We start from the raw sequence: 22,788 nt of genomic DNA, 5'->3' as shown, positions 1-22,788 counted from the left end.
GCGAATTCGGCTAAGCGCGAAAATAAGACTCAATCATCCTGATCAGCAGATATAAAACATCTCAAATAAGACTCCAAGGTCTGGTTTGTTCTCTCAGTCTGTCCATTGGTCTGGGGATGAAACGCGGAGGAGAAGGATAACTGAATTCCCAGATTGGAACAAAAGGCTTTCCAGAATCTGGAAACAATCTGGACTCCTCTGTCGGACACAATGTTCTCAGGAATCCCATGTAGCTGAACCACCTGTTGTAATAACAAGGGCACCAACTCAGCGGAAGATGGCAACTTTGGGAGTGGTACAAGATGGACCATCTTCGAAAATCTATCACAAATCACCCAGATAACAGTCATTCTCTGAGAGACAGGAAGATCAGAAATAAAATCCATTGCGATATGGGTCCATGGCCTCTTGGGCACCGGCAGGGGCATCAGCAACCCACTAGAACGAGAACAGGGTTTAGACCGAGAACAAGTCCCACAGGACTGTACAAAATTCCTGACGTCACAAGATAAGGCAGGCCACCAAAAAGACCGACTCACCAAATCTCTGGTACTAAAAATTCCTGGATGACCAGCCAATGCGGAGCAATGAATTTCAGACATCACTCTCTTTCTCCACTGGTCAGGAACATACAATTTTCCCATAGGGCAACGCTCAGGTTTATCCTCCTGAAATTCCTCCAGGGCGCGTCTCAAATTGGGCAAAATGGCAGAAAGAACTACCCCCTCACCTAGGATGGTTGTAGGCTCGGTCACTCTAAGGGAGTCGGCAAAGAAACTCCTAGAAAGGGCGTCTGCCTTAACATTCTTAGTGCCCGGAAGAAAAGAGACCACAAAATTAAAATGCGTGAAAAACAAGGCCCATCTAGCCTGTCTAGGATTCAAGCGTTTGGCCGACTCCAGATAAATCAAATTCTTGTGATCGGTGAAGACCACAACTTGATGTCTAGCTCCCTCCAACCAATATCTCCACTCCTCAAATGCCCATTTCATGGCCAACAATTCCCGATTCCCCACGTTATAGTTGCGTTCAGATGGGGAGAACTTTCGAGAAAAGAAGGCACAGGGATTCATCTTAGAAAAGAAGTCACAGGGTCTTTTGGGGATAAAACAGCTCCTGCACCAATCTCAGAAGCATCTACCTCCACCTGAAATGGAAGTGAGGCATCAGGTTGCCGTAAAACTGGAGCTGAAGTAAATCTCTGCTTAAGCTCCTGAAATGCTGAGACAGCCTCAGGAGACCAATTCAGCACATCAGCGCCCTTCTTGGTCAGATCAGTCAGTGTTTTGACAATACCAGAAAAAATACCTATAAATTTACGATAGAAATTAGCAAAACCCAAAAACTTCTGGAGGGCCTTCAAAGAAGTAGGCTGAACCCAATCATAAATGGCCTGTACCTTGGCCGGGTCCATTTCAATAGTCGATGGTGACAAGATAAATCCCAAAAATGAAATCCTCTGTACACCAAAGAGGCATTTCGATCCCTTAACAAACAGGGAATTCTCCCTCAAAATCCCGAACACAGTCCGGACGTGTTTCACATGAGAATCCCAATCACTAGAAAAGATCAAAATATCATCCAGATAGATGATCAAAAACTTATCCACAAAGTCACGGAAAATATCATTCATAAAGGACTGGAAGACAGAAGGGGCATTAGTGAGCCCAAAAGGCATCACCAGGTACTCAAAATGTCCCTTCGGAGTATTAAACGCCGTCTTCCATTCATCCCCATGCTTGATGCGAATAAGATTATACGCCCCCTGAGGTCAAGCTTAGTAAACCAGAAGGCACTCTTAACTCTGGAGAATAAATCAGACATCAGAGGTAACGGGTACTGATATTTAACCGTCATCTTGTTAAGGGAACGGTAATCAATACACGTTCTTAATGAACCATCTTTCTTGGCCGCAAAAAGAAAACCAGCACCTAAAGGTGACGAGGATGGTCTAATATGACCCTTCTCCAACTACTCCTTAATATAGGATCGCTTAGCATCATGTTCGGGTACTGATAAGTTGAAAAGCCGACCCTTGGGAAATTTATACCCAGGCATCAACTCAATCGCACAGTCATAACTCCTATGAGGAGGCAAAGACGCAGACTTGCTCTCACTAAATACATCAGAAAAATCGGCTAGATAATCATTAATATCATGAGACTGAGGAGAGGTGGAGAAAACTGGAGCGTCCCTAAGAACACACTGACAACCCCAACTCACCACAGACCCAGATTTCCAATCCAAAACTGGATTATGAGTTTGCAACCAAGGAAAACCCAGAACAATAGTATCATGCAAATTATGCAGCACCAAAAATTTACAATTTTCTTGCTGGTCTGGGGCAACTCGCATTGTCACCTGGGTCCAAAACTGAGGTTTATTCTCCGCCAAAGGAGTAGCATCAATACCCCTCAAAGGAACAGGCGTCCGCAGAGGCGTCATGGAAAAACCACAACGTTTAGCAAAGTCCAAATCCATCAGATTCAACGCTACTCCTGAATCCACAAAAGCCTTCATGGAAAACGTGGATAAGGAGCAGATCAGTGTAATTGCCAAAAGAAACTTAGGTTGTACACTGCCCACAGCAAATATGTGTGCAAAACGTTTCTCTCGTTTAGGGCAGACAGAAATAGTATGAGAGACGTCTCCACAGAAAAAAACACAGCTTATTACGCCTTCTAAACACCTGACGTTGCGCCCTAGACAAAACTCCATCACATTGCATAGGTTCAGACGTTTGTTCAAAAGGTGGCAGTGCCTCCCGTGTAGTTTTACGTTCACGTAAACGCCGATCAACTTGAATGGCTAATGACATAGAATCATCCAGACCAGAGGGAACAAGAAATCCCACCATAACATCTTTTACGGTCTCTGATAAACCCTTACGAAAGAGAGCTGCCAATGCACTATCATTCCATGTAGTAAGGACCGCCCACTTTCAGAATTTTTGACAGTATAACTCTGCAGAATCCTGACCCTGGTTTAATGCCAACAAGGTTCTCTCAGCTTGATCAACAGCATTAGGTTCATCATACAACAACCCCAAGGCTTGAAAAAATGCATCCACATTAGTCAGAATAGGATTTTCAGGTGTCAGAGAAAAAGCCCAATCCTGGGAATCGCCGCACAGCAAGGAGATGACAATTTTAACCTGCTGCACAGAGCTCTCCGATAAGTTAGGTTTCAAGGCAAGAAATAATTTACAATTATTCTTAAAATTCAGAAATTTAGACCGATCCCCAGAAAACACATCAGGAGTAGGGATCTTAGGTTCAGCAGCATGTGAGTGAATGAGGTAGGTGGAAATACCCTGTACTTCAGCAGCAAGTTGCTCCACATGATCAGACAATCGCTTAATCTCCATTAGGAAAAAAAAATCCTCCTACGGCCCCAGAGAAAAAGAGGAAAAAAAAAAAAAAAAAAAATTCTGACACTTTTTCTTTTTTTTTTTTTAACAACTTTTTCCTGCTTTTGAGTACCCTAGAATCTGCGATATGGCTGGTGATTCTGTTATGAATGGGTCACCGAGGAAAAAACAATACAAGCTAAGTCACAGAAAACCAGAGAGGTTGGTAATTATGCAGATGGCAGATCCCTGATCCTAACCACACAACTAGCAGCAGCCGTGGAGCGTACCTACGATGATCCTAGACGCTTCGTCACAGCCGGAGAACTGCATAAGCCTGAAGCAAGAAAAGGGGAAAACTAACTGCCCCAGAGCAGACCCCAAAGGAAAGACAGCCCCCACACATGTGACGTCTGCCTGCGGTCTGGGCTGCAGCCAGACAACACCCCGAGAAACACTGATACCCTTTACCCCTATACAGGGATCTGGATTTATAGCAGAGCCCAGGAGGCGCTGTCTGAATAGTAGCAATGACCAGAGCAGGACGGTCGCCAGAAAGGTGTTCCAATACAGGACACAGAGGCAATGATATCCGAGACTAAACCAGTTGGGCAGAAATGGTTTAAAAACAGTAGACAGCAGCAAAGTCAGATTCCAGGCCGAAGCCAGAGTCATAAACCAGGAGAGTCGCAGAGGTACAGAATCGTTAGGCAGAAGCAGAGTCAGAATCCAGGCCGAAGTCAGAGTCATAAACCAGGAGAGTCGCAGAGGTACAGAATCGTTAGGCAGAAGCAGAGTCAGAATCCAGGCCGAAGTCAGTCATAAACCAGGAGAGTCGCAGAGGTACAGAATCGTTAGGCAGAAGCAGAGTCAGAATACAGGCCGAAGTCAGAGTCATAAACCAGGAGAGTCGCAGAGGTACAGAATCGTTAGGCAGAAGCAGGGTCAGAAGTCCAGGCAAAAGTCAGAGTCAGTCAAAAAGTAGTTCACACAGTAACACGCAGGGGAACCAAGAATATATCCGGCGGCCTGCAAGAGCAGTCCCAAGGTATTTGAGGGATCAGGTCATCCCTCACAGGCTCCTGGGCTGATGATGTCATCCGGACTGCCCCCGGGACCAGGCTGGATGGTGATGCACCAGCCCCTTCATGACTGACCGAGGAGCAAAGCCTGCGTCCAGCGGACGCCTGCGCAGGAGCCTCATAACTATTGCCGCCATCACTCGGGGTTGAAACACAGTGCCTCCCAGAGACCGAGGCCGGAACCGCAGGCCACGAGTCAGACGGTGATGGGACAGTCCGGCGCCTCCTAGTGGTCGAGGCCGGGACAGCAGGCCCTGAGTCTGACGGTGACGTGACACATGTATTGACATTGAAACAAGATGAAAGGACAAACACAGGCAGGAAAATAGGCTGAGCAAACGATGGGGCTCAAACTAACTAGAAAAGATAGGAAAGGAATGACACTGTCTGCAATCTGCAAAAAACCCTACAAAAATAATGTCCAACACTTCTGATAGCAAAATTAACCCTGAAGTCACTAGACTTCTCCCACTATATCAGCACTTTGAAATATTCTGAGACAGAGCAAAAAGAGGCCAAACTAACAAGGGACAAAAAGCAAATTGGCAAATACAGGTAAATAAGAGTGGAAATTCAGCACAGCCGGGGCTGGCTGACCACACAAAAAACTGAATAGACCAACAAAATCAAGTGTGAACATTAGCAGAAAAACTTAGCTTTAGATGACTGGAAAAGAGCTGAAAACCAAGACCTGACAAACCAGAAGGAATCACCAGCACCAGAATAGGGCGTCAGCTGTCTTAAATCCAGTCTGAGATTCCTGAGGTCCAATCGTCATCCTCATTATCAGGTGGCAGATCTCTACTGATTAAATCAGCCTCACTACCTCCTGTTACCATCAGAGGGAGCCTGGCAGGAGAACTCACAACTGGTGGACCAGAAAATGAACTCACAACACTCTGTTCCTGGACGCCGGAAATCTTACTGAAGCCCTGCACATTACACCAGAAGCTTCGATTAACAAACTGGTTAACAAACAGTTGGGGAAAGCATACTGCACACGTGCGAGGGCCCTTTTCAATGCGCATGCGGGGAAACCCTACGTAAACGCAGCAATAAGCAGAAACAAGGGCAAGACGGAGGGGGAGAAAGGAGAATAAGCCCCGCCTATCAGACCGGACCACGACGATTTGCATACATCGAAAGACATTAAAAAGTTATTTTTGCATCAAAGATGGGGGTCAAGGGCTATGAAAGGTACTACTAGAATACTTATGGGATGCACAATTGAGTGATATCTTTACCTGATATCACAAAAAATGGGAAATGGGTGACAGATTCCCTTTAACATGATTTAATGCAACCATTCTCCTATTTTGATATGTTTGTTGCTTTTTGGCAGAAGGCACGGTCGTCGGAGCACCTGAAGCAATGCGCCACCCCCTGTTGTACATGCAGTCATACCACATGTGTTCATTGAACACATGCGGAAACACCGCATTCTATTCATAGACTGTGTTATTTATCTTGTGGAAACTGAGCGTCTCTGCAAGGTAAATAGACATGCTGCGGTCTTGAAAGACGTGCCGCATGTCCGGTTGCGCAGGGCCACCGGATGCGGCCCTGCACGGATAGTGGAGACAGGGTTTTATGAGATCCCCTCCACTATGCTGTAACATCTGGACGCTGCGGATTGGACGCTGCGGCTGTACGCAGGAAATACTGAAGTATTCTGGCCCGTGGAAACATACTGTGGTGTAATGACCACTGTGTCCGCTAGGGGGCGCTGTGTGGATGTCCCGAGAGAGAGGATGAGTGGCAGAATATGGAAGGACCGTTATGTATCTCAAGCTGGGTGGCCTTGAGATAGAGACTTATGTATGTGTGTGGATCAGCAATGACATTGCTGAGGTGTTGCTTCAATGTGTCAGGGAGAAGTCTCCAGGTAACTAGAGAGATGGGCGGACCTGGTTACCTACAAACCCACCCAGGGGGTGTGTTTAAAGAACACTGTTGTAAAGAGTGTGAATGCTTGAAGGACCTGTGATGAGGTCATAGTCATGTGACCTGATGGGCGTGGCTATGGACGATATAATGTGGCCAGGGTAGGTCACATGGGGTGAATGCTGGGACCTGGTTGGTCCAGTGTGGAAGGCCCTGTCGGAGTGAGATGGGGCTGCCTTCTGACAGTGTCACGTGCCCCGTCCTGAGTGACATGGCCAGCAGGCCGGTAACTGATACAACAGGACGCAGCACGTGTAATTGTCCTATGTGACGCGGCCCACAGGCCGGTAACATACAATAAGACAAAGGGAATGGGGAAAACCTGGGTAACAATAACAATGGTGGCCCTGCGATAGGGAAATGGGGAAGTGGAGACCTCCTGCACTCCCCTGAGTCAGTTTCTACACTCCTAACGTTCCCTAGGCCGGTTCCGCACCGGGCACCAATCAGGAACCTCAAAACCCTGGCTCGCCCTGCACCTAAACCCTCACTAGGGAATTGGTCGGTGCGGAAACTAATCCCACCACTGCACTAAACACACATAAGGAAAAATGACATAACAGGGGAACACCACTTAGCTTTGCTCTGTTGCTTACGCTCCCAGCAACAGAGCCCACCACCTGCGTGCATCTTTTCCTCCACTGTGTCCGACATCTGGGTGCGCTGTCGAGAAATGGACCTTCTCAGCATCATAGTGCAGCCTTGGAGAAAACAGTTCACACCTGCGTGCAGCTGTCCAGAACCAGAGTCCCACAAATGAGTCCAGCTTTTCTGCCAAAAAATCCAGCATGCTTGAGTCCAGCTCTCAGCAACAACGTCGAGCATTTTGAGTGCAGCTCTACACCATAGCCGCCACTCCACCAATCCATGCACGAACTCCTTGCTGACACCATAGCTGCGACTCCACCACGCCATGCCAGCACTCCTTGCAGACACCATAGCTGACACTCCAGGAATGTCCCTGAGCTGCCTGTGACTCTCCTTTAGCTCCATCCTTCACCTAGGCTTGCTTGCAAATGAATACTTTATCACCAACAGTGATTAACACACCTGATATTCTCTTATAGAGCCATCACACCTGTTACATAACTATGTGCACAAACTAAGGTAACCAAAGTGCAATGACCCTAATGGCCACCGGGGCAAAATCACCTTTGGCACACAGCCAAGGGAAAAAAAAAGGTTAATCTGTGCATTTACTCTGTCAGATCCAACCTGGATCATGATAGTACCCTCCCCTTAACGATCACATAGATTATAACAGATACCAAGAGGAATGAGGGCCCTGCTCGCAAGCTTACAATCTATGAGGAAAAAGGTAGACACGAAAGGTGGGTGGTAACAATTGCCCTGATTGTGTGGACCAGCCATAATGTTAAGTGTGTAACAGTACAGACACAGCAGGATAATAGATGCATAAAGCATGTGGGAACATGATGCGGGGAACCTGGTTATGGTAAAACTTTTGACTGTGCCACACAGGGATAGATTAGGTTAATGTGTTGAGGCGGTAGGCCAGTCTGAATAATTGCGTTTTCAGGGCACGCTTAAAATTGTAGGGATTGGGGACTAATTGTATTGACCTGGGAAGTGCATTCCAAAGAATTGGCGCAGCACGTGTACAGTCTTGAAGTTATTGAGGATGCTAACCTCAGGTCATCAGCAGAACAGCGGGCGCTGGTAGGGTGGGATACTGAAACAAGGGAGGAGATGTAGGGTGGTGCTGAGCCATGGAGAGCTTTGTGGGTGAGGGTAATAAGTTTGTACTGGATTCTGGAGTGGATGGGTAGCCAGTGTAATGACTGGCACAAGGTAGAGGTATCGGTGTAACAACTGGCGAGGAATATGATCCTGGCTGCAGCATTCAAGACACATTGGAGGGGGGAGAGTTTGGTAAGAGGGAGACCAAGAAGAGGGTTACAATAGTCAAGACAAGAATGAATAAGAGAAACAGTAAGAGTTTTTGCGGAGTCAAAAGTAAGAAAAGGTCGAATTCTAGAAATATTTTTGAGGTGCAGATAACAAGAGCAGAGCAGATGTGGGGGGCAAAGGAAAGCTCGGAGTCAAGTATGACCCCAAGACAGCGGGCATGTTGCTGGGGAGTAATAGTGGAACCACACACGGAAATGGCAATGTCGGGTGTAGGTACAATAGTAGCAGGAGGAAACACAGATTCAGTTTCAGATATAGTGAGGACATGATGTTAGACACAGCGTTTAGACAATCGCTGGTGTTTTCTAGAAAACATACTCACATACTCATACTCACTGGCGATGAAATCAGACGAATGCAATCCGATAAAAAATTGGATTGCATTCGGACCAATGTTATTCAATAGGTGACATCTCATTTGAGATTTTTTTTTTCTCAGCTAAAATCGGACTGAGAAAAAATCGCAGCATGCTGCGATTTTCGGCTGAAAATTGCCAATATAAGTCAATGGGTGCAATAGAAAAAATCGGACAGCACTTGGACCATGCGAGTGCTGTCCGATTTATACGCACCCGTGTCCTTTTGAAAAGCTGGCAATTTATGTGCAGCTATTGTAAAATCACACTGACAGCTCAGAAAAGAATAGATAGAATAGATATATACACATAGAATACATAGATATATACATGTCAGTGACACACACACATATATATGTATTTATATTAGATAGATAGATAGATAGATAGATAGATAGATAGATAGATAGATAGATAAATAGATAGAAGAAAAGCCGGTAATTCATATGTGGCTATACAGTAAAATCACACTGACATGTTAGAATGCAAAAGATATAATACATGTATACACATACAATAGGTGAATATATAGGGGTTGGACAAAATAATGGAAACACCTAACCTAACGTTTTGGCATCATAATCTTCGAACATGTTATAAACATGCAAACTGTGACATATGATAATGTTTTGTGTTATGTGATATGTGTATGTAAATTAACTGTTTGTTTTGCAGAATTGTAACAACATTGATGAAAACCTGATACCAATGGCAGACCTCTCGGATTTTCAAAGAGGCCAAACTGTTGGTGCTCGTATGGCAGGCACTACACTAGTGTAACAGAAAGTGCCCGAATGCTTGGCGTGTCAAGAGGTGCTGTCTCCAAAGTAATGACTGCGTTTGAAAGAGAAGGAAAAACGTCCGCAGCAAAGCACAGGTCCGGCCAAAAGTCGAAGTTGACTGAGAGAGACCGTCGGACTCTAAAGCAAATTGTGAGAGAGGATCGCAAGACCACGACTCCGAAAAGGACTGCTGAGCTCAATGAACACCTACAGAACCCAGTTTCCACGAAAACTGTTAGTCGGGAGCTGCACAAATCTGGATTCCACGGAAGAGCTGCAATTAGAAAACCGCTGGTCTCAATGACAAATGTTTCCAAGCATTTAGAGTGGTGTAGAAACCTCCAGAATTGGTCCCTCGAGCAGTGGAAACATGTGATATTCTCAGACAAATCATCGTTTACCCTCTTTCCGACCTCCGGCCAAGTGTACGTTTGGAGACAGCCGAAAGAAGCATTCCATCCAGACTGCCTTCTCCCAACCGTAAAACATGGCGGAGGTTCTGTGATGATCTGGGGTGCTGTTTCGTGGAGATCTGCCGGGCAAATGATATCCCTTCATGGAAGAATTAACAGCCGAGATTATTTAGGCATTTTGGGCGACCAAGTGCATCCTATGGTTCAAGCACTGTTCACAGGAGGGGAACACCATCTTTCAGGATGATAATGCACCAATTCATACAGCTAGAATCGTTAAAGCATGGCACGAGGAACAATGTAATGAAGTTGGCCCCCACAATCCCCAGACCTCAACATTATTGAGCATTTATGGTCGATTTTAGAGATTCAAGTTAGAGGTCGATTTCCGCCGCCATCGCCGCTCAAAGAACTGGAGGGTGTTTTAACTGAAGAATGGGCTAAATTTCCTTTGGAAACAATTCACACCTTGTGTGAATCCATACCTCGGAGAATTGAGACTGTAATCGCCGCAAAAGGTGGACCTACACCATATTAAACTAACTTTTGCTGATGTTTCCATTATTTTATCCAACTCCTGTGTGTATATATATATATATATATATATATATAATTACTGTAAGGTAGTGCTTGTTATTCGGGTTGGGGACACTCGCTTGGCAGCCAAATAACTAGATTCGGCACAGGTATTTCATAAAACATGAACAGTCCATTTGCTTTATTAATCATCATAAACCAGATACTGCAACAGAAAGTTCATATAAACAGCATAGTGTCCATGACAGAGCTCCACTCTGTCAACCCTGTAGTCACCCAGGTTATGCAATATCCAATATGCAGGCTTTCTAGCCTCACAGTTATCTCACCCCGTGGCCGGGTTACTTCATAGCTGCTTCACCACACTGCAGACGTCCATTCCCTCTCCCAGGGAACTATCAGACACTTGCAGCCATTAAACACAGCGTCCACACGTGCTGTTAGGAAGGTAGCCACACGAGACCTTCCATATGGACCAATCGGGTCCAAGCATTCACTCATGTGACTTACCCTGGCCACCTTATATGGTCCATAGCCACGCCCACCGGATCACATGGCTATGACCTGATCACAGGTCCTTCAATCAATCACACACATATACGTTACTATGGCATTCTAGATACCCGCCCCTAGGTGGGTTTGTAGGTAGCTGGTCGAGCCCGTCTCACCAGCTACCTGGAAAGCTCTCCCTGACACAGTGTAACGAAAGCTCAGCAGTACCTCTGCTGATCAACACACATATTCAAGCTTCCATCCCAAGGCCACCTACCTTGGGATACATAACGATCATTCAACATCCTGCCACTCATCCTCTCTCCTGGGACACCCACACAGTGCCCCCTAGCGGACACAGTGGTCACTATGCCACATACCTCCACCCTCTGGTCAAACTTGTGGGGTGGAACACACAACATTACCCCGGGATCTCAAGACCGGGCACTCATTACCCCTTGCCCAACAGGTCGAGAAAACCGTTTCCGTCTGTTTTGTCTATCACACGGCCTCATCTCCACATTAGGCCTCCCCCGCCCCCAGCGGTCAGAATATCGGCCTTGATCTTTGGCCCTCCAGTCACAGTCTGTCTGCGTCATCAGACACTGTTTAGTCATCACACTCCTCCAGTGCGCTCCGTCACCACCTTTTCTGTCTAAACGCCTGGTAACAAATGGCACATCACTACATCTAAGTTCGCTTTTCAGTGCATTAACCTCACAGTTCATTGCATCTGCTGTTTCTGTAGCATCCTCCAGTTCACGCTGTAATCTACGGTGCAACGCATTGGCACGTTGAGACTCTTTCTCCGCTTCTTCCACCTGGCGCTTCAGCTGTTTCAGCCGAACATTATTTTTCTCCGCCTGGCCTTTGTACTGCTCAGAATTACGCCTTTCAAAATTCATTTGCATTAGTACATCCTTCAGTTTTTTCTCCGCACGACATACTTGTTTGCTTGCAGATTGTCGCTCTTTCATTTCAGCCTCCAGCTGTTCCTCCAGTTGTGCAACCTTTGCTTTTAGCTCCTTATTCTGGCGGTCTAACTGCTGACGGGCATTCTCGTTCTTCTGAGCATTACTACGCTCCGCCTTTAGATCAGCATTCATCTGGTCAACCTGAAGTGTGGCCTTTCTCAGACTGTCATTGGCTAATTGAATGTTGCCTTGTTCTTCCTCCACTTCTTCAAGCTGAGTAATGCGAGACTCTAAATGCCTCTTTTCTTCCAAAGCCAGAGCATCTTTACCACTGTTGTTGGCAATCACATCAGCCAGTTCATCTCTTTCCTGCTGTGCTTGCCTCTTAGCATGCTCTGCAGCAGCAAGCTCCTCCTGCATATGGATCATCTCTGCTTCCATACTTTTCAGTTTCTTCGTATCTTCACTCTGTTCACCACTTGGGCCTGGCCGCTGTAAGTCTTCGTCCCATTTCTTCTCCCGCAGAAGACCTCTTACAGTTTCTGTTAGCACTCCTAATTCTTCTCTGAGGGACTTATTCAGACCTTGCCACGATGTCAGGTGACCTTTGAGCTTGGAGACTTCCTTCTCTAACTCTTCTAGTCTGTGCTCCCTTTTTCTCTCAGAGCCCCAGTCACCCCCAGAGTCTAAGGAAAAACAGCTTAAGCACAACTTCAGAAGGTGTTCAAGTAGGGCTCCACACCATATATGAATAATAAAGAAACTTGGCACTCAACTTCTAGAATATTTTTTTGGATTTTTTAATGCAGCCAGAAAATAATAGACGTGCAGACATCAGCGACCCAGAATCCACTGTTGGTCAGCTGTGTCAGTGGATTCTGGGTCGCTGATGTCTGCACGGCACCCCCACCCACCCAGGTACTATTTGATTCATGCTCCATGCCCAGCGCCTAGTGCATGACCAGGCACATTGAGGCTGAGTTCACACGTGGTGTTATTTTCGTGTTTCCGCGCGATTTTGCCGCGAAAGCGTGAAAAATAAGCATCCCATGCATTCCTATCGGATTCTGCAATGCTGTGCTAATGCTGCGGCTTTTACCGTTGCGGAATCGCTTCGCGGTAAAAAATGCAGCATGCTCATTAATTTCGCGGAATCGCGGCGATCCCGCACCCATAGGAATGCATTGTTCTGCTTACTTTCCGCATGTGGCTGTGCACACCATGTGAAAAGTAAACAGAACATTTGCGGATGGTACCCATGGTCCGGAGGAGAGGAGACTGTCCTCCGGGCTTTGGGTACCATATCCCTGTAAAAAATAGAATTTAAAATAAAAAAATATTGTTATTCTCACCTTCCGACGTCCCGTGCAGCCTTCCCGCCTCTCTACACGCTCCCGGTCCCAGTAAGCCTTTGCGAGCGATGACGTCCGTTCTCGCGGGATCGCGAAGTCTCGCGGTCATTCGTGCGACGTCATCGCGAATGACCGCGAGACGTCGCGATCCCGCGAGAACAGACATCATCGCGGTAATTGTCGCAAAGGATTACTGGGACCGGGAGCGTGGAGAGAGGCGGGAAGGCTGTGCGGGACGTCGAAAGGTGAGAATAACAATATATATTTTTTTATTATTATTTTTTACATTCTATCTTTTACCATTGAGGCCGCATAGGCGGCCTCAATAGTAAAAAGTTGGTCACAGTCGTCAAACACTATGTTTGACGAGTGTGACCAACCTGTCAATCAGTTCTCCAAGCGATGCTCCAGATCGCTTGGAAAACGCTAGAAATTCTGCAAGCTAATTATGCTTGCAAAATGCTATTTTTTCCACGGGAAAATCGCGGGAATTTAAAATGCAATTTTCCCATGGAATGGAATTCTGGAATTCTCGCGGTAATTTCCGCGAGAGTTCCGCTACGTGTGAACCCAGCCTTAAAGTGACTATGGTGTCACTTCTATTATCGCACTGAATGCGATTAACTACTATACTGCAGTCTGTTACTGATGAAGGCCAGTGAGGCCAAAATATCTATTATTTTGGCTGCATTAAAAAATCCAAAAAAATATTCTTGAAGTTGAGTGCCAACTAAGTTTTCTTTATTACCCCCAGAGTCTAAGTCACCCCGATCTGCCGAGTAATCCTTCCAGTTACCCACTAACCGTGAGAATACTTCAGCCGTCTTATCAATCAAGTCAACATCAGTTATGTCATGAGACGTCAGTGTGGGAAGAAGGGCCCCCGCCGAGTGTCCGGGCTGGAAGCAAGGGGACCGTCACCTAGGTTCCGGGGGAAACTGTTCCCGGGGGACAGAGTTCAGGGACGGACCGTTGAGATGGACAGATGGGCTGGGGGAGGAGCCAGTATAAAGGGGACGGGGAACGCTAGTCACCGTGAGTCAGCAGACTGGGACAGAGGCAACAGGAGACCGTGGGAGCGACTGAGAACCAGAGCGACTTATCAGAGCCAGGAGCGACGTTCCTCGAGGACATCAGAGGGACGGCGCCCAGACGACCGTCCGAGAGCCGCTGCCCCGCTTCTGCCTGCGGCCGCTGCCGCCTCACCTCAGCTTGAGGCCGCTGCCGCCTCGCTCCGGCCCGTGGCTGCGGCCTGTCTCCCGCCAACCGCGGCCGACCTGCTCCTACCCGTGGCCACGGCAAGTCCAGTGCGGCTGGCGGCCACCACTGTCCCGCTCCGGTCTGTGGCAAGGGCGGGGCCGTTGCTCACTGCCCCTTGCCACCCCACATCGCTGCCGCTTGCCCCAGTCCGGGGGCTGCGGTCCATCCGTCCAAGGACTCCTCCGGGGCCTGTGGTGCTCCAGTGTCACCAGAGCGCCGGAGCGCTCGAAGACTTTGTCAACGCTTCAGCAACTGGGCCCAGCGACTGCTACACCGAAAGACCTCCATACCGAACGGCAAGGGACATCTGGACGGCTAAGTTGACTATATAATTAAGGACCCGTAGTCGGCCATACCGCGGCCCTATAGTGACCGGCTCTTGCCGGACGTAATCGTGTTCTACTCCTTTTGTGTTTCCTTGTATAGAGCCCCTGCGAGGGCTATTCTTGTTACCCCTTTGGTTGGTTAGGCTGCAACTGAGGACAGTTACCTCTAGGCCTATAAACGTTAATACTAAAAGCACTAAACTGTCTCGCGCCTCGTCACTGCGTCCTGCGTACCTGCGAGTACCACATCAGGTCTGTCAGTTGGGCAGACATACCCCTTCTTCCGGTCACTTCTACATTTGACCTGTCCACTTTAGGAGGTGTCACCGTCTCAATGGCTGCTAGCCCAACATTAGAAATGTCTCCATGCCCCTGCCATGCATCATCAAACATGACAAAGTCCCGGCCCCTCTCAAAAGGATGTACTAAGTTTTGTGGCATACTACCACCTTGGCACTCAACCCACTTTGTCATCTCAATCATGACTCTGTCCACCGTATAGTTCACAATGACCCCATGGTCGCAGCGAACCCTGACGTTGTCTCGGTCAGAGATAAAGCGAGAGGAGTTCCTGTCAGAGTCACCTGACTCTTTGAGTCCAGCCTACCAGAGACTCCTTCCCGGTGCAGCATCACGGTACACACCTGTGGCCCGTCGTTATCTGGAAAATACATGCCGCACTCCGAAAAAGTCATACATACACACTGCGGTTCCCCAGACATGTCCACTGAGGTACCCAGTGCTGCCCCTTTTGAAAACTCAGCCCCTTTCTGGACCACCATCCCAATTTGGGCCATCGCCCCCCTCTGGGACCCCACCCCTTTTTGGGTTACCACCCCAATTTGGGTCACCGCCCCCTTTCGAGATTTCCCCATGTCCTTTCTACAGGTCTTCTTAGACCACAGTTCACACCAAAACAGTTTATGTCTTTAACGATACCACACAAGTTCTTGTTGGCACCACCACAGCTCCTGCTGTCACCGATCACCGACACCTCCGGCTGCCGTTCACACACAGCTGCTGCTGTCACCTTTGTAACCCTGCCGAGTTACAGGAAGCCGCTTGTCACCTTTGTAACCCCGCCGCGTTACAGCAAGCCGCTTGTCACCTTCGTAACTCCGCCGAGTTACAGCAAGCCGCTTGTCACCTTCTTGACTCCACTGAGCCACCGCAAGCTGACTTGAGAGGGAAAAGAAGAAGAGAAAAAAAACACACCACACAAAACTCACATGTCCTGTCTGTGTGCTCTTCAGGACGTCTGTCTCCTCCTGAGACCGTCTAACATACAGGGCGCAGCGGGTGCTATTCAGGGAGCCGACCCTCCTCCCAGGGTTTCCCAACACACCAGCCACACCAGGTCCAGGGGCTCAGCGGGTGCTCTTCAGGACATCCGTCTCCTCCTGAGACTGCCCAACACTCACGCCTCACCAGGTCCAAGGTCACAGCACGTGTTCCAGGGATCCAATTCTCCCAGAACCTCCCAACACTGACCCTCCAGGACCTTGCTCACTGAACCCACCAGTTACATAGTCTTTCTCACTGACCCCAGTCAGTATCACCCGGACACCTGTTCGTTACCTGTGTCGGCCACACAGGTTCTCGGGTACCTCTTATCCACAGAGGCACCCTATATCATTGTGGTGGAGAACGTGGGCATCACGTTGGAAGCATGAGCATGGAGGACGTGGTGAAAGCGCAGGTACAGTCCACCGCCATCCAGCAAGAAGCTAATCGGGTGATGATGGCCCAGCTGAAGGAGTTGGTGGACATGACCGCTACCGATTGTTCGCTTCTCCAGCAGGTGGCGCAGCGCCTGGCAAGCTTACCTGAGGTTAACCTGGAAGCCGAGTCGAGAGTGATTCACGTTAGTCGGTACTGGCAGAAGATGACGACCGAAGATGACGTCGAGGCATACCTGACCACGTTTGAACGGACGGCGGTGCGAGAAAAATGGCCGAAGGCACGATGGGCCGGCCTGATTGCCCCGTTTCTTTCCGGTGAAGCCCAAAAGGCTTATTATGACTTAGAACCTGAAGCCGCGCAGGACTTTGACAAACTGAAAGCCGAGATCTTGGCCCGGCTAGGAGTGACGATCGCTGTCCGTGCACATAGAGTGCATCTATGGACTTATCAGCCGGATAAACCACCGCGGTCACAGATGTTCGACTTGATCCATGTGATGAAGAAGTGGCTACAACCCGAGGTGTTGACAGCGCCAGAGATAATCCAGAGAGTAGTCATGGACAAATACCTGAGAGCCCTACCGCCAGCCCTGAGGAAGTGGGTAAGCCATGGAAATCCTACGACGGCAGATCAACTGGTGGATTTGGTTGAACGTTACTCCGTGGCGGAAGGACTCCGAGACGACGCTACCCCACCTCATTCTTCATCATCTCCACGTGGAACCGGTAAGACTGTTCCAGGGAGTAGGGGAGAAGGAAAAATCCCTAAGACAGTGGGGGAGGAAAACAGGACTGCCCGCACTGCGAGGCTGAGAGTAACGAACTATGGTCTAAGCAAGGGGCCCATTAGGTGTTTCCGCTACCAAGAGATGGGACACATTGCTGCGAACTGTGCGGTCACTACTGAACTCATGCAGTGCGATGTCACAGACTCTAAAAACCGCATGTCTATGGTTGCACGGGTAGTGAGTGTGAATGCCGGTCAGAAGGATGTGGAAAAACACTTGTGTGATTTAACTGTTGATGGAAAAAATGTGGTGGCATTGTTAGACTCGGGAATTGTGGTGACTCTGGTGAAGGCCAGCCTGGTGTCAGCCCCGACTGGACCATCAGACAAATTTTCTGTAACGTGTGTGCATGGAGACACCTGCTCGTACCTCACCATGGTCATATGCATTACTACTTCCTATGGGTCTGTGCAACATAAAGTGGGACTCGTCCCTGCGCTATTGCATGATGTTATCTTGGGCCGGGATTTTCCCCATTTCTGGCAATCGTGGGAGAATCAGTTGATACCCCAGGGTAATAGTGTACATGATTCTTCTCCCAGGGTGCGTGTGGGTCCCGAACCCCTGGAAGAGGTCTCCCCGAAAGACTGGGGGAAGAGTCTGCTGGAAATGACCTGCAGTTCCCGTTTTCAGTCATGGCGGGTGATACGGAGGAGACCGGGGAAGAGGAGGAGGCCGACAGCCGTCCACCTCCCTGTTGGCCGAATTTGGAAGTTCAGAAAGATGACTTCTGAACTTCCCTGCAAAATTGTGTGGGGGGCGCAAGTCCAGGAGGCCTGCCAGGAGGGGAGGTGTTGGAAAAGGTGATTGCACCTGTGGCCACTCAGATAGTGCTGCCGCCAGGCCAGACAGTAATCTCACTGCCAGTCTGAGCCCGTGTACCCCTAGACGGAGAGGAAGTGCAGGTGGAACCATCGTTTTCTGAGCACTTGCCCCCCAGGCTCCTGGTGGCTTGCACCCTGGCCACCGTGAGGAAGGGGATAGCTCTTCTACGGTGCGTCAATCTGGAGGACCAGAACATCATCTGAAACCCCGCAGTAAGATGGCCAAACTGGTAAAACCACTGGAGGAGGTGCTCCCGCCCCCGACGCTGCAGCTGGGGGGTAAGCCCAGGGAACACCTGGGCCGTGACTGTGAATTCAACCCAGACTTCGGGGTCCCTGCCTGAGCAGGAGGAGCGAGCAATCCTGGAGCAGATGCGAGCAGAACTCTCCGAGCTAGGGCAATCCCAAATACAAGTGGAGGCCCTCCTGGACTATTACAAGGAGGTATTCGCTCGCCACGACGACGATTTTGGCTGCACCACAGCCATTACTCATGGAATTCCCACCGAAGGGACGGCCCCCCCATCAGAGAGCGCTATAGGCAGATTCCCCCGCAATTGTACCAGGAGGTAAAGACACTATTGGGCCAAATGCCTAATATGGGAGTGGCCTACTCCCGAGACGGTGAACGATGTGCGGGCCTTTCTGGGGCTGGCTGGATATTACCGTCGCTTCGTGAAAAACTTTGCTCGCCAAGCCTGGCCTCTGCAGGACCTGTTAAAAGGAACCCCGGCCAGCGCCAACTGCTGGATGATTCAATGGCACGAACCGCAGGAAGAAGCTTTCCGAGACCTCAAAGCCGCACTTTCGGAGGCCCCAGTGTTGGCTTATGCGGATTTCTCGCAATCGTTTATTCTGCACACCGACAGGAGCTTGCACGGGCTGGGAGCTGTGTTGTCCCAGATGCAGGACGGCAGAGAGAAGGTGATCGCCTATCCCATTCGGTCCCTTCACGACTCCTATTGAAATCCGGACAACTACAAATCCTTTAAGCTCGAGCTCCTCGCATTGGTGTGGGCCATTACGGAGCGATTCGCGGAGTACCTAGCGGGTTCTGAGGTGCTGGTGCGAACGGACAACAATCCTCTAGCCCAACTCGAAAATGCCAAGTTGGGGGCCCTGGAACAACTATGGGTAGCCAGAATGGCGAAGTTTAAGTACAAGATTGTTTACAAACAAGGGGCAGAGAACGTCCACGCAGGCGCCCTGTCCCGAATACTCCGGGGCGAAGCTGGGACAAAGAGTTGGAGGGGGAAGAAACACCATTTTCCTCAGGCCCCTCCAAGACAGTGGCGGTTGCAAGAGAGCAGTCCCGTGAGGGACCAACAAGGGGCCTCTGAATGGGTACGCCTGCAAGAAGAAGATGGGGAAATCGCCCCCCTACCTCAATGGGTGGCCGCGAAACAGTTACCCAGTGATGCCCAAAGAAAAACACTCTCTCGGGACACGTTACTAATGCTACACCAGTGGGAGAGAATGGCGATCAAAAATGGACTGTTTTATCGAAAAGCGGAACTGCAGGTGGAGCCAGCAGTCACCTGGCAGGTGATAGTACCGGGAGCCTGGCTGGCTGAAAGTGCCCGAGAAGCACATGAAAAAGGGGCGCACTTCGGGGCTTAAAAGACTTTCCAGTGGCTGCAGCGGATAGCTTACCACCCCTGATTACAAACCGAAGTAGAAGAGGTCTGCAGGAGATGTCGTCAGTGTGAACTGACTAAACCATCGGAGCAAAGAGCTCCTATACAGATGATAATAACAACGGTGCCCCTCAAGCTGTTAATGGTAGACTATCTGACCATCATCCCAGCCCACCAGGGGTACAAGCACTGCCTGGTCATGGTGGACCACTTTACCAAGTTCGCTGTGATGACACCCACCAGAGACCAAACGGCGGAATCTGCTGCCTATGCCATTTGTAAGAACTTTATTCAAGTCTATGGCTGCCCCCAACATATTCACTTGTATCAGGGCGCCTGCTTCCTGGGAAAAGTAATGGAGGAATTAAATCGTCTGTATGGTATTGACAAATCTGAGACCACACCATACCACCTGCAAGGAAACGGGGCCTCTGAATGGTTTAATCGTACCCTAATCCAGATACTGCGTACCATGGAAGACGACCGAAAGACCCGTTGGCCCAAGTACATCCCTGAGCTGGTCTGGGTATACAATAACCGGGTTCATCGGGTCACCGGCTACACTCCATACTCGTTACTCTTCGGCCGAGAAGGAAAAGGGATCGCCGAAGTAGAGTTGGACCCAGACGAAGAACGACCGTGGGCAGGGGTCTCCTCGTGGGTCCGGGATCACCAGTATCACCTACAGATTCTACACAGGCTAGTACAAACAAGGCTCCGAGACCTGGAGCACCCAGGAAAAGCCCCATCGCAGCCAAGAGAACTCCAAATGGGGGATCACGTCCTATTATGGGAGCGACCCCACCATAACAAATTGGAGCATCAGTGGGAGGAGGATCCTTACTGGGTACTACATCAAATAAGCCCAGATGGGCCTGTGTATGAAATACAATCGGAAAAAGAAAGAAACCGACTTATCCGAACAGTCCATCCGAGGTCCCTCCTGAGGCTTCAGATTCAGCACCAACCATCTGGGATGATGAAGAGGATGAGGACTTCCCAACAGCGAAAGTCGATTCACTAGGGGCCAATGTCCCCATGACCCCAGCTACCCAGCCACCTTCCACCACCCCAGACGACTCCATTACACCATCCGAACTGTGACGCTCCGAGCAGTCTACAGCTGGTAAACCCCCCGAACGTTATGAACAAGACCAGTTTGTATGGCAAAAACATCTCCAAAGCCAGGACAGGCACACACCCCCCCAAAGCCTTCGCCCGTGGACTGGCGAGCGAAAAGGGAGGGGAGTGTGGGGGAGAGGGCCCCGGAATAGGGTCCCGCCGTGTGTCATGGCCGGAACTAGGAGGGCTGTCACCCAAGTTCCTGAGGGGTATGTTCCCGAGGGGGAACGATTACAGGCCAGGACCGACCATTGACTAGGAAACGTGGGGGTTGGTCAAAGAAAGGGGGCGGAGCGACTATAAAACGAGTGGTGGAGATCAGCAGGGGGCACTCGGCAGGGAGAGAGATGAAAGACAGGAGGGAGGAGTCTAAGTGTCGTCCAGGAGCGAGAGGGAGTCAGCACTTTCGGGACAGCCGTGACGGGGACTCACCTTACAAGGGAAGTGGACAATGCCAAGCAGCGCAAGGAGGATACACAGCGAGACCCACGGCCGCCTCTGCCCCGCTCCATACCACGGCTGCGGCCTGTACAGCAAGACCCGCGGCCGCCTCTGCCCCACTCCATACCGCGACTGCGGCCTGTACAGCAAGACCCGTGGCCGCCTCTGCCCTGCTCCATACCATGGCTGTGGCATGTACAGCGAAACCCGCTGCCGCCTCTGCCCTGCTCCATACTGCGGCTGCGGCCTGTACAGCGAGACTCGCGGCCACCTCTGCCTCGCCTCCCGACGAGACAACCCTGGCGGTGGGGGGGATCGGCACGGGGCCTGTATCGCCCACTCGGCACCAGAGCGCAGGAACTTCCGAAGCCTTCGGCAACTCTTCTTTGGCTGGACCCGGCGGCTAAGGTGCTGCCCGGACATTCCCCGGACACCAACTCTGCAGGATGTCAGACACCGATAAGTGGCACTCCGTTGTTCATATTCCCAAATAGTCCAGGGGTCTTTAGCCGGTCATACTGTGGCTGTATAGCCGCCACTACTCGCCATACCATTTAGTTCTGTGTCATTTGTGTATTTGTGTTTGGCTTCCCTGTATGGGAAACTGTTGTAGGCTTTATCCTTTATCACTATATAAAAGTTGAGTTTAACCCTTGCTCTGTCTCCGGCTCGTCACTGCATCCTGCATACCTGCGAGTACCACAAAGGACCAAGACGTAAGAAACTAAAATTGCCCCAGTGGCCAGTGTGAAGGTTGCATGATTACTTTAGAAAACATTGCCATATCTTTTAAAGTACATGTAACACAAAAAAATTGATTAAAACAAAACGTCATTTTCTGATGAGGTTCTCTTTAAAGGGTGGCAAATTAATTACATGGGTACAGAAGGTCACCATCTATGGCGCAATTACTTCACAGAAGGTCACCAACTATGGCACTATTACTTTATATGAGGTCATAGAATCATAGAATCGTAGAGTTGGAAGGGACCTCCTGGGCCATCTGGTCCAACCCCCTGCTCAAAGCAGGATTCGCTAAATCATCCCAGACAGATATCTGTCCAGCCTCTGTTTAAAGTAAAACTCACCACTTCTCGTGGCAGTCTGTTCCACTCATTGATCAGTCTAACTGTCAAAAAGTTTTTCTAATATCTAATCTGTGTCTCCTCCCATTCAGTTTCATCCCATTGCTTCTAGTCTTTCCTTGTGCAAATGAGAATAAAGATGATCCTTCTACAATGTGACAGCCCTTGAGATATTTGTAGACAGCTATTAAGTCTCCCCTCAGTCTTCTCTTTTGCAAGCTAAACATTCCCAAATCATGCAACCTTTCCTCATAAGACAGGGTTTGCAGACTGGTCACCATTCTGGTCGCTCTTTTCTGAACTTGCTCCAGTTTGCTGATGTCTTTTTTAAAATGTGGCGCCCAAAACTGGACACACTATTGCAGATGAGGTCTGACCAAAGAGGAGTAGAGGGCAATAATGACTTCACGTGATCTAGACTGTAAGCTTCTGTTAATACATCCTAGAATTGCTGTCATGATCTGAAGTGA

The sequence above is a fragment of the Dendrobates tinctorius genome, unplaced genomic scaffold, assembly GCF_039654945.1.
Source record: "Dendrobates tinctorius isolate UK_male_01 unplaced genomic scaffold, ASM3965494v1 ptg000422l, whole genome shotgun sequence".
In the NCBI taxonomy this organism is placed as follows: Eukaryota; Metazoa; Chordata; class Amphibia; order Anura; family Dendrobatidae; genus Dendrobates; species Dendrobates tinctorius.
This window is presented reverse-complemented; position numbering follows the sequence as displayed.